Source organism: Passer domesticus, chromosome 2 (assembly GCF_036417665.1).
Source record: "Passer domesticus isolate bPasDom1 chromosome 2, bPasDom1.hap1, whole genome shotgun sequence".
NCBI lineage: Eukaryota > Metazoa > Chordata > Aves > Passeriformes > Passeridae > Passer > Passer domesticus.
In genome coordinates, this window is record NC_087475.1 from 71,806,419 (window position 1) to 71,819,710 (window position 13,292).

Sequence of the window (13,292 nt, forward strand, 5' to 3'; positions counted from 1 at the left end):
GTTGCCCCAGCACAGTTGCAGTGCAAGGCAAACACAAACTGGGGCAAAGGATGCAAGGAAAAGATGAGGCTGACCCTCACTTTGAGCCTTGCAGCTCACAGCCACCAGCTCCTCAGGTGCAGTGTCAAACTGAGCTCAACAGCAAGTCCAAAGAAGATCTGGCCAGAAGTGTAGCTCCCTCACACCACCTTGGAGCCACCAGAGCTACAAACACTTCCAGTAGTTCCGTGGATTTCACTGAATCATCCATGGAGCCAGAGTACAGGGCTAGAGGTCTACCCTTTTAGACCTGCTTTGAAATATATAAAAAACTGTACCAAACTTTGTCTACTGAAAAATATTTTATCTTCATATGAATAAAGAAATATACAGCAGAGCCAGAGCTTTACAACAGGGCTTTACAAACTTCATAATACCTACCAGTTTCTTAAAACATATAAAACATTTAAAATAGCAACTATGTAGTAGGTATGGGGTCAGGATATGAGCTGGTAATAATTTGAGAAACATGTCCTGATGCTGGGACTATATTTGAGAATCTATCCTTAAAAAGTGTAATGAAACATCATCAAAGAGTGTGATTTCCAAAGCTGTGAATGCACATTTAAGCTTCTCCTTTCTTTATCTCTTGTCTTTTCTCATTTAAATGACAGCTCTGGAAATGATTCTCAGCTATAGCCCAGTAAAAAGATGTGGATTAAGAATTTACCTGATTTTTTTGTTTCATTTTGTTTATGTTTTGTTTGTTTTGTTTTGTTTTTGGAGGGGAGGGGGGAAGAAGAGAATCAGCATAATGTGAAGAAAATGAAGCTGCCTGGGTGTTGAGGGGAAGGTTATGGTCAATTGTAATGAATTTCAAGGCTGGAGGAAAATGCTAGATCTCTCACTCTATGTGCTCTGCTGCTTCCGAGCTTAAGCACACATTTAACCCTGATCAGAGAGAGAGTTGTCTGTAGTAAGTAATCCACAATTATTTGTAAGATATTTGTAAATCAAGTTGTTTATAAGGCAACATTAAGTTAAAACCCTGAAACGTTGCTTGTAAGACTCTTTTCAACTCGAAATACCAAGGTTCGGGTTTTGTTATTTTACCCCCCACCCCCATCCTTTTGCAGCTGGGGTCAAAAAAGCCCTGCAGGGTAGCATGGTTTGCACAAGCCTGCCAGGCTGCTCCCATAGCCTAAATTACCAGTAAAAGGGCTAGAAATCTGCATGCAGGTCTGTGTAGGGTGGCAGCAGTTTGGATGAGGGGATGCATTAAAACCCATTAAACCCCACGTGATCCCTGCAGCACAATTCTCTTTTATCTTTCTTCTCTTCACTGCCCGGAGACTAAAGAACTCATCTCCATAGGGCTCATCTCCATAGAATTGAGAAAGCAAAGTCTTCCACAGGCTTTACTTGTTCCTGACCCTCTGCTCTTTCTCACAGTATCTGCTGTAGATTTACAAATTTAGTTGGGAACTTTAAAAATGTTTTAACCATCTTTGAGAAATCGGGTAAACATATGTGAATAAGTTAGAGGGAAAACACAAAACATTTTGTGACCTCCTGAAAAGTTCCTAAAAATTCGCTTAGGTATTAGAAATGGGTTGTTTATCTGAATATTTTTTTCCTCTTTTACTTGGTGTTACATTTCCTTCAAAGACTCCTGGAAGACCTTAATGTTATCTGCTGCAATGAAGCAACCCCTTGGTCTGGGTGGGAAATCTCGTGTATAAACGTCCAGTATCTTTATTTCTCCTTTGGGCAAATAAAACCACACAAACCAGCCGGCTGCACGCTGGATAAATCTTTTACATAACGAATTGTTTTATGCAGAGGGCTTCTGAAGGGGGCAAAAACTTAAACGTGGTTACTATGTCAACAAACTCGGCGATTTAGGCATTTTTCTCAAGGACTTACGTCTGCACAAGTCTGGGGGAGAATTTATGGAGCGTGTTGCGCTGACACCCCCGAGCTGTTCCTCCCCCCGAGCGGAGCAGGCAGGGGAGCGGCTCCGGGAGCGGCGGCGCCTCCGGGGACCCCCGGGCGCTTGGAGGGCTGGGAATCCTCACGGAGGGAAACCCGGCTGCCCGCAGGGGCGGTTCGGGGAGGACCAGAGCGCCCCTGCTTTTCTCCCTGCTGAGCGGAGATCCTTACGTGATTTTTGGGAAAGCTTTGCGCATGCAAGCGTCTGCTGCGCTTTCTGAGGAGTCGGCAGAGCGGCAAGGCAGGTATTTTCTCTCACGAGTTTCCTTTCGTGCTCTTTCCCCGCTCCCTCGCCAAGTTAGGAGCGCCCACCAGCATCCCGCTCCTCCAGCGTGACCGCCGCTGCCTGAGGGGGCTCTGGGGACACCCAGGCAAGAGCGGGGGCTCTGCGGGCTGCCAGGCGCACCCCTCGGAGCTGCCGTGTCCCGCACGGCTCTGGGGACGGCTCTGGGGACACCCAGGCGGGAGCGGGGCTCTGCCCGTCATGGGAGAGCCTCGGCCGCAGCCGCGGGGCTGGGCGGCTCTGCCTTCCCCTGGGGCTGCGGCCCGCGCAGGAGTCTGAAAGGGAATCCACGCTCGAGTGATGCTGTCCCCGGTTTGGGGTTACTCGGGGGTCGTGAGCGCTTGTGGTTTGTGTTATTGCATGTGTCAGGTCTTGTATGTGCATGTGGTCCTTCCTGTTCATGTCTGATCTGTCAATATTAGAAATTAGGATGCCTGAGGAATAGTATAAGTTGCTGAGGGGGATTCAAGTTTTGTCTGGGACATGAGGAGATGTGCTGGAAGCCGCACATGTGGAGCTGGAGTTGTTTTGTGTAGATGCTCCACCGTCCTTCTCCTGTAGAGCTATCCATGGCTCTTACCTCCTTCTCCAGCACAGATCTCTGGCAATCCCCCCACCTTATTCTTATCTATCACATCTAGTCTCCTTTGGATAGTTAGCTCACGGGATTTTGAAATTCATCACACAAGCACATTTTTTACTGTGAAAGTGAAGCCAGTGTGTAGCATTTTCTGCTTTCTTTACACCCACAAACTCAGAGTCTTAAAAAGCTTCTGCCTCCTCAACTCCCTGAAACAGAAAATGGGGCCTCATGTATCAGACCAAAGAATGACCATCACAGTGCTCCTGTAGGAAAAGAACAGCTGTGTGGAAAGATCAATAAACACCACCAGTTGCTTCAAAAGTCGTAAAATGGAAAGACTCCACAAAATAAAACATGTGGCAGGAGACCCTGGCTCCAGACACTGCAGGAGAACTCATGGGAAATGCAGTAATTAGTGGGAAGTCTCAGACTTGTTTTCTTTTGGTGGTTCCATGCATAAAAATATTTGGTTTAGGAGATGAAATCACAGTGGCAGGAAGAAATACCTGTGTGAAATGAAAGCTTGTTTATGCTTAATGCATTGGAGAAATGGTTCACGAATAGTTTATGTCAGTGAAGAAAATAAAACACTCACAATGCTGCCGAGGCCACAGCCCTCAGGTGAGCTGGGTATGTGCTGGCTGGTCCTGTGAGCTAAAAGTGTCTGGGGCTGCTTTGGTTTTTTTCACTCCAAAAAAAAAAAAAAAAAAAAAAAAAAAAAAAAAAAAAAAAAAGTGACAACCTGTTCCAGTGAAATTTTCTTTTTTCTGCCTGCCTTTTCACATTATTGTAGCTCTTGTTACTGTAGCTCTTCACTTTGCTTAAGTTTTCCTTCATTGCTAAGAGAGAAGAATCATTTGGGAAGGCCTAGTTCCTCCTCTTGCCTCTCCAGGTCACCACTTGGAGGCCTCTCTGTCATCTTCGCAGATCTCTCCTCCCCACCCCTCGCTCTCCTCAGCTTCTTCGGATGTGATGGTCCTTCCTCATTGCTTTCATATGTCCTCCAGCCCCATCCACTCCTGCTCTTCTACCTGGATCCTGCTGCTGCTTTCACACTCACATTGGCCAGCCTGTGCCACCTCCTTCCAGCTCTGTCACCACTTTGGGGACTGTTGTTTTCCCCAAGCCTTACCTGAGAGCACCCTGTCACAACTAGTTTCCTATGGAATGCCACAGGTTCCACAATGATCTTTGTCCTGTAAAGAAGAAAGAGCTGCCTGGGATTCTAGATTTGCTGCGAGGCATGGTGTGCAGAATTCTGAGTATATTTACTCCATGCAAGTGGCTGTAGAAGTACCCAGTGATTCCCCTGCCTGTACAGAGATTAACAGCAGAAGGACTGCTTTTCTTCCCTTCTTCACATTTCCTCTTGAAGATTTTTACAGCTGTGTGCCCCTGTGCTTGAGCCTTGAGGTGTGATTGGGAGACAAATCAAAGTTTTCTAAATGGTTATACAGCTAAAATTAGAATAATTTGTGTTATGTAGGGGTTTGAATACATGTGAAAACTTAATAGGAGAATAATGGCAGTAACTTGAAGCTCTTCAACTCACATTGTAGGGATTTGCAAGGGGATTGGAAGGAGTGGGTGAGACCCTATATTGCCCCCAGATGCAGTGCTTGCTCCATGCTGTGTGCCAGGGCAGTCAGAATGGCAGTCACTCCTGTCATTTCCTTCTCCAACTGTTTCGTGCCCCTAAATCATCACATGGAAGCCTGCAATCCAGCAAAGATGTACAGCAGTGTGTTGTGTCACTACAACAGTATTAGTAGTAGAGTGATACTGGCTGACTTTACTGTAATGGCCAGTGGTCTGCTTTGAGTCTCACTTTGGCAACCTTTTGCTCCTACGGGATATCATTCAAAGCTCTCTGAATTCCCATTCACCTTGGTGCGCTTCCACTCTGCCTCACTGCAACTAATATCATAGATAAGAACTCCAGTTCTTTGATTCTGCCTGAAATTAGTATAAAGTTCTTCTAAGATAAACCTGAGTATCCCTTGGCTATCCAGATAGCCAAGATATTAAAGATATTAAACAGGGCTGGCCCAAATAGCGAACCCTTGGAAACACCACTGTTGATACCTGTCAGATGGATGTACATTCACCACCACACTCTGGCCTCAGAGGTGTTACCCAGTAAACAGGGCACCATGAACAGCCAGTTTCTCCAGGAGAATGATCTGGTAGACATAAAATTGTGACTGCACTGTGTGGTGTGGACACTTGTCATGCTCTGAAGTAAATTCCTTGTCAGAGATACAGGAGTCCTGAGAAGCTCTAGGAGAGCCATGTTTCTCAGGAGAGCCTATGGACAGGGATTTTGTCTCATGGACATGATGGGCTATGCCCCACATCCCGTGTGCAGGATGTGCACATGCATGGCAGCAGCATGCCTGAGGGTCTCATTGGCTCGCTGCAGCCTCTGGCGGGCTCAGTCAGGGGGTATGTAGAAATCCTTGGCAAGTGGTCTCATTCCTCCTTTTCCTAATAAGACTACATTTCTGGATGCAAGAAGGTACTGTTTGAGCAGGTAAGGCTCATAAGAGAATGTAAAACCAATTTAATTTTTCCTGCCCTTTTCTTTCATGCCCTTAGGTGAAAAAAATTGATGGGCAAAATTCCTGAAGACATGGAGCACCAAATATGCACTTCTCAGTGAAATGAGGATTTCCTTGTAGACATTAGAAATCCTTTCCAAAGGCTTTTTCCTTTTTGTTGATTAGCATCATCAGCAATCAAATCTCGAATGAATAACAACCAAATATGTCCAGGTTGTGAGTAGCTAATTGATACTTGTTGCCTTTCTTCCAGTTTGCAATGTCATTCCTGATAGTGGCATTACATGTCATCTGTTCTCAGAAGGGCTCTAAATCTTCCCAGAGAATCACATATTTAATTACAAGTTTTTATTTTTTCTCTCACAAAACACCAACATGTTGTCCCATGAGGTTTGAAAATAACATTGTCTATTTACTGTATCTGTTTCAGCCCCTGTTTCTCCTGCAGTTTTTGTCTTCTAAATATAACTGTCCTTTGGATTCCAACACAAAAGGAACACAGTGACTTGCCAGTCCTTGATGCCCTCTCTCTGCATATTCTGTTTTCAGAGTCCTAGAAGTGCGTAAGCAGAACTCATTTCCAAGAATTTATGAAGCAGCTTTGATAAACTAAGGCTGTTACTCAGAAAAAAGTTGGGGCCTCTTACTGCGTTGCATTATTGTTTTTTGTATGCAATACTTAAAGGGAAGGGGATAAAGGGAAATTATTTATGATAACTTGAACCATTTAATGTGACTGTATCAGAAGTATTTGTGGTTTGTGATGCTTCAAAAATTTTTATGAGCAAATGAAGATGCACTATTTTTGTCTATTTCTTGCCCAATTAATAATTCCAAATATTGGAACTTTTTCTCTTTTTTAAAAAAAGAAAATGATAGCCATGTAAAAGTAGATCAGCAGATAGGTGATCCAGAAGTTTTACATTTCATGACATAATGTCACTGTAGTCTATTCAACACAATAGCAAGTGTGAAAGACATAAGTATTTATGGGGAAATCTAGGAGCTGACCACAATAATGCTTTTCCTGCCTGCTGTGATACAGCAGACTGCCATACCTGTATGTGTCCCAGCTGAGGGGAAAAGGTCAAGGGCTGTGAGAAGGACTTGAATAAGGCCATGGAGGGTTTTAATTAGAGGATTTTAACAAGCTTCCCAACCAGATGAGAACTACATCTGTGGCTGAGCTCCTGTGGCAGTACTGAGCAGCAGCAGCAATCCTCATATGCTTCGTGAAGCGTGGACAGCTTTTGAATGGTAGTTGTGTAATGAATTGATTTAGTAGGGGGCAGGCTCAAGACCCTTTTCTGCACCTGTCAAAAGCAAACTCATCTTCAAGGAAATCAGTGGCTATATTGTACTGCTGGGGCAGCAGACAGATCATTTGCTCACAGAGAGACCTTAGTTTTAGGAGCCAATATTCAAAGACTAGCAATAAAAAATCCCCACCATGTAAAACTAACAACTCAGATTGCACAGCCTAACCATTGAAATGTTATTTTAAGGCTTTCTGGTCTGTTTTAGACTTAAGCAAATTATCTGGCACAACTGACCATTTAGTAAAGTGAAGCAAAAAGAAAAATCACACAAGTTTGAATCTGGTGATGAAGAGTTTTTATTTCTAGTTGTGACAGGTTTACCACTCTATTTAGAGATTTAATGGCTGGCAGTACTTATTAAAAGAAAATAATTTTTTTTCCTGTATGAAATTGTTCTTCCCTAGCATATTGTAGAATTGTGAAATGCTGAGACAAGCATGTAGTCAGGGAGTGAACCTGGCTCATGTCATGGCCTTACAGTGTATTAATCTAAGAATGCTCTGATGGATTACTGTATACACACAAGGACAAACACACACATAGGATCTCCATGACAAAACACCAGTACCAGATGTGGTAGGTAGGTAATGAGAACATGAAAGGTATTATGTTATATTGGTTTTAAGTCTTCCCTTTGACCTTCCTGGAAGAGTTTAAATAGCTCCTATGTGTTAAACCCTATGTGCCTGAGGAGAGCTATGACTTTGGATTTCAGGGCTTTAAGACTGCCCATTTGAAGGGCTCTGTGCTGGGTGAGGTAGAGACTGGAAGAGCTGTGCAGCTGTATTTGTATGCTTTGCCTATGAATTCTGGGGAAAAAAGCAAGCCAAATAGATTCTTTGGGCCATCAACTGAGCCATACTGACCTTCTGAAAAGAAGCCATGAGAAAAAAACCCAATACTTTTTGCTCTCTTCCTAAAAACAAAAATTACGCAGAATTCATTATCTGTACAAGGTTTATCTCTATAAAAACATGTTACTCTGCAGTAGCTGTGTTTTCTGTCACTGATTCCTGGTCTGTAGCTCCATACAGTACAGACCTGTTAAACTTCAGGACAGGGAGAAGCGGTCATTGTTGATCAGGGAGCTACAGCCCTGCATCCCTGTAGAGGCAAAGGCCTTAATTACAGGCTCAGTGAATGATCTCTTTGGGCCTTGGTGTTTGCCCTGACTGCCACATTCATAGGGACTATCACATCACTTTTTCCTCTTCCTGGTTCTCTGATTGATCCCTGAAATTGCCTAACCTTCTTCTTTTCACTGTGCACAGATACCACTCCTCTCTACTGTTTTCAGTTTCTTTATGGTACATGATTCCTCTTCCCTTGGAACAGAGCTCCCCACATCTCAGCCGATCCTGCCTTCAGATTTGACTGTAAAATCTTATGAAGTTCAGATTCAGACTAAAGAGTCAGTTAATTTCCCAGGCAAACCTCCTCCTTCACATGGTTATCACTCTGTATTTAACTGTCCTTGCTAATGCACATGAAATGTCTTATTTTGGTTAGTGTTCTGTTCTGGGAGAGAGACGGTCCTATGTATTATTTGGTCTTTTGAGAATTTGATTTTGATGTTATTCTTGAAGTATTAACATTGTATGTAGGTATGCAGTTCCGGAGAAGTTGTTTCATTTGTATTAGCTGGATTATTTTAAACAGAAGGAAAATTGTTTATTTGGTCTGAACCCCCAATTCATATTAGTCAAATACAATGGTGATTCAATAGGAACACAAAACACGGCTTACTTTTGCTACTCGAAGTGTCATTACTTGAAGCCATGACAACAGATTATAATAAACATTATTGTGATAAGAAGAGTTACTTGTCACACAGTTTTAATTGAGTTCCAAGTGCAGTACAAATTTCAGCAGCCATCTGTTGAACAGACAGGGCCTCCTAAATCTCTATGTACTTACACTGTTGGCACAGGGTGCCCAGTTAACAAAGAAAGCATCTATATCATTAAGACGAATTATATGTCTGAGGTATTACATCATTTAATATTCCTCTGTCTCTTTCCCTTCTTTGTCTTCCTGGAGGCAAAATGGAAGAGAAGAAGAATGTTATGCCTCTTGTTAATGAAAAGCATCAGAATTTTTTTCAAAATCCATCTTTGTTCTAAGATCTCTGTTCGGGACACTTAATCCTTGAAACAGTCAATTTTCTCAGTACTGCTCTCACCACATGTTCCATAGCAACTTTTGATTTTGAACTTGACTAAATTTTGTGCATGTTTTATGAGAATATTTTGAGTCTTAAGTAGGTTAACCGTAAATGGGTACAACAGTAATGAAGAGCTCGGTTTGATTAGTTATGTGATCTAACAGTTCCATTGAGCCTGAGGTTCAGCAGGAGAGCTGAGGGGTACTGAGCACACAAGAACTGCAGAGAATGGCTGGTATCTACTGTGTCAGCAGCTCAATTATCATGGGTCCAACCAGGAGCAAATTCAATCCCTGCTAATACACACAACTTCCTTCAAGCTGTGTGTTGGCTTGGAGCAGGGGGATGTGAGAGAGATTAACACTTGGACAGTATCACTTATGTCTGAGATGTTTGTCACTGTCACATCTGTCCTCTTTACCTGCCTCAGCTGGACAGTGCCTGACCTGCAGTTACAGTGCAGTCTGTGGGACCATTGCTTGGCTTCAAGGCAAGGCTCATTGATTTCACCTGGTGTTTTTGTTACACAGGCAGAATGCCATATTAGGCATTCCAGTATTTTTTTCATATTTTTATTTTGTGTTATGGAAATGCTTTGTGGTCTCTGAAAACACACTGGATTTGGTTAATTTCGTTAAACAAATTCAAGAGCAGTTTAACTGCACTGTAACCTGGCTTTCCAACACCGGGCTTACCTTACATACACTCCTGGCTACCAACATTGCTATTGGGAGGCCAGTTTCCCACTGCACAGATAGCATGAAGTAAGAGTTAATTGGTGTGGAAGAACCACCTTTTATTTAAAGCCAACTCATGTCTTTCATTCACTCAAACCATCCTATTGGACTCCAGCTAAAAGTGACTTTGACTTATCTACTAGGCCCTATCAGCTTCACCCTGTTAGCTTTAATAAGTAATTGATCATTTATCTTGGTCATATTTATAATTTGTTTTCTGATTAAATTAAGGAGTAGAGATTTGCACAAATTAATCATCCCAATGATTTCTATTTCATTTGTATTCTATGGCTCTAGATTAAACTTGCCAGCACTGCTTACGTATTCTGAAGGTGTTCTCTTTCATATGGCTTCCGTTTCCTGGGATGAGAAAATAAAGGAGGCTTTCATGCACGTGTGGCAATAGAAAGTAAGAGTCTGTTGTAATGTTCAAAGTTCAGATGTTCAGCAACTCACCCAGGTACCCTCTTGAGGCAGCAGTGCAGAAGCTGCTCAGCTTAGCCCACACTTTGTCAGTTGTTTTCTTCTTTCTAAGGAAGGAAACTTCTCTACAAAAGCTTCTGGATTCATTTTTACCATGCTTAACATTGCTATGATGAAGAGTGTACTTCCTTATTCTCTTGTATTTCCAACTAGGTCCTAATTATGGTAATTTCATGTTTTACTTCCATGTGGAAGAACTGCAGCTAAGAGCTTCAAATAAAGGATCTGTCCTTGCATTAATACAATTGCAGAGGCTGAATTACAACCAGAATGATTTTTCTAAGAAACAGATAATGCTGCCTCTGGGCAGAATGTGTGAGTAAAATGCTTCAGTCAGTTAACAGACTAAATAAACTGGATTTAAATAATAATGACAATGATAATAATAAGGAGGAGGAGAAAGAGGGAAAGTTATGCTAGGTTGCACCAAGTAAAAATAATAAATACAAGATTTAAAAAGGAAAGTCCTGTAAAGAAACCTTGTTTAAAAATAAGTTTCTGAATTATACCATCAGTTTGAGATTTGGACTACTAATGGGAACAGTTTGGCTGTTAATGGTACTACAAAATTAGTGTTTGAAAGCTGGCTTTTATAGATTACTGGGTTTCTGCAAAGTTCTGTCGTGGAACTTGGAATTCACTCAGAGCCAAAACAGTTTTCTTTTGTTTTTGTCACTTGTCCTTGCTTATGACAAGGGTCAGCATTTTTAAGTACAATGATTTGGAACTGTTTGAAGTAAGCTATTGCCTTGTTCCAGTGTGTTAATCAGGACCTTGTAATTAAAAGTAACCTCCCAACAATGAACTTGGCACACTGCAAGGTTTGTTGCTGTGTTGTTTAAACATTTTTATGTTGCTGATGGAACAGCTTAGCTATCCAGGAAGAAAATAGCCAAGTTTGCTAAATACCTCACTGTCACACACTTGCAGAACACACTGGAGAAAAGGTTATCATGGAATTTATACTTCCTGGTGCACTGGCTGCTGAGAGAGAACAAGTGCATTTTGGGGAACTGGTGGTCTTCATCAGTAGGGCTTTGACTTTTCAACTTGTAAGAAAAGAGTTAAATATGTTACTTTAAAACCTGAATGATGGCATAAAATACAAGAAGCACGTAGTGAAGCTAGAAAATAAAAGATTGAGAACATCATGCTTCTAAGGAATTCATTATTTATTTATCATTTATGAATTACAGTCACTGAGATTTTAAAAACCAGGAATCCCCTCCTAATGGTACAAGAAGCAAGTATAACCATCATTTAAATATTTAGGCAATAGTCCAGAAACCTACCTTGCATGTCTGCCTATATGTTTTCTTACCAGCTGTGCTCCCTTTTCTCATTTTCTCCTGGCAATCCATCCTTCCTGTTTGTTCAACACCCATATTAGGGAGGCTGGAGGCACCCAGCTCTCAGCACCCTGGTGCAGCTAGGTTTTCCAATAGACATGGCATCATCTGGGCAGGAGATTAAAATCAAACCAAAGGAATATATTTCACTTGGGGTACCAGTTAACTAATGGAAATAATTATGGGAAATTCAGTGAAATATGAGGATATAGAATCCAAAGAATTAATGCAAACAGAGAGGAAGCAGAAAAATTTGTGGAAAACTGCCCCAACAGGATTAGAAAAAAGTATATTCTGAATGCAGCCTGTGATTTTGGAAGACTCTAAATTGTAGGCTCCCAGAAAATGGGAGGATAAAATACAGGGGATTTTTTCTGTGTTCATCTTGTTTCTTGTTCCCCCTTAAGCTACTTGGATAGTTGGATGGCCTTTTGTCCAATTTAATTGGACAGCAGGTCCTTCCTAACAATTTCCTCTTGAGAACAAGATTCAGAAATATGGCTAAAGATTTTGTACTGGATATTTCACTATTTATTTCCAGTGTACCTTTTAATTGACATCTTATCTGCTATGTTTCACAATAGATATATTTATTGTATTTTATTCTATCGGCTGCATTTTATCTTCGGTGTAAGAAACTGTCTCATTTATCCCGTTAATACTGTATTTGTATATAATGTACTATTTGAAGATTTTACAATCTTCCCTATGAAACAGGGTTCCATGATTGAAGAACACACATTAGCAGGTGTTGCTTTTATGGATGTAATCTACTGTGTCTTTTCCTCATGAGGGCATGAAAAGGAGAATAAGGAAGAGAAAAAATTGTAGGAACCTTTTCATCATGTTGCAAAGAAATAAAACTTTTAGGGTGGAGGAAAGTGGTGTTTTTTGTGCACTGACATTAGCTGCATCAAAACAGTCACTCCCAAGTCTTAAAAAGAAAATTCTTGTGCTGAGAACTCAATTAGTACATCATTTTACCTTGGCAGCAGCAAGGGAATGCTGAGGCTTGGGCTGAGGAATTAATCTTCTCAGAGGCTTTAAAATATTGTTAAAAATAAACCAGGATCACTTAAAACATCTTGGTAGTTGTTAATCTGCTCCCCTCTGCCTCTAGTGTCCAGGCCTAATTGCCTTGTATGACCTGGTGATGAATTGTTCTTATGAATAGTGTTGTGCCTGGATTACTTTGCAGTTGCTAACCTAAATATTTGCAGGGGGAATTGCCCTTCTTTCAGAGCCTGCTTTGTATTGTGTTGTGTGGGGCTGTTAAGATTGAGAAGCCTTAAGGTAATTGATACAGCAACATGCAGACATGCTGACTTTTATATTTTTTTTTCCAATTTATTTTATTGCTGTTTTGCTATGTTCTGACCATAGGAGAAGATTTGCCATGAACTGTTGGCGGGTGGACAGTGTATTCCATGTTTCCACAGTTTTCAACTGAGCTTTGAGGTAGCAAAAGGTAGTGGAAGAAAGGTCTGAAAGACAGCTCTTGTACTTGTGGAGCATATACAGCATGGGGAAGATATGTTGGCTTGTTAACATATCCAAACTCAGGTCACCAGTATGAAAATATTACTGTGTGTTTAGTGTCCAAGCCTTCTTAAGACTTGGCTTTGGTTGAGACTGCTGGCAGTGGTTGCAAAATGCAATAGTAGTTTCTGGAGAGGGAATAATAGTACTCTGAAAATGTAACAGATTTCCAACCAGGAGCAATCAAAGACAGAAATTCTGCAGCTACATTAATATTACCAGATGTTAAACCACCTCATGATGGAAATCCTGGTTGTCAAGGGCAACTTAAACCATTCCCATATTCACCAGAAAGACAACACT

The 13,292-nt window shown here is 41.5% G+C and overlaps 1 protein-coding gene across 5 annotated transcripts in view; it reads left to right on the top strand.

Annotated features, from left to right (window-relative positions):
• Nucleotides 1–13,292, top strand: part of SPATA13 (spermatogenesis associated 13) — a 172,158-nt gene that overhangs the window by 98,421 nt on the left and 60,445 nt on the right. For 2 of the 5 annotated variants that reach the window (XM_064409196.1, XM_064409197.1), the window contains exon 1: nucleotides 1,908–2,216. The exons of the other annotated variants lie outside the window; for them this stretch is intronic. The gene's annotated coding sequence lies outside the window, so the exon portion shown is untranslated. Of the gene's footprint in view, nucleotides 1–1,907; nucleotides 2,217–13,292 lie in introns of those variants that run through there. 5 annotated transcript variants of the gene reach the window in all.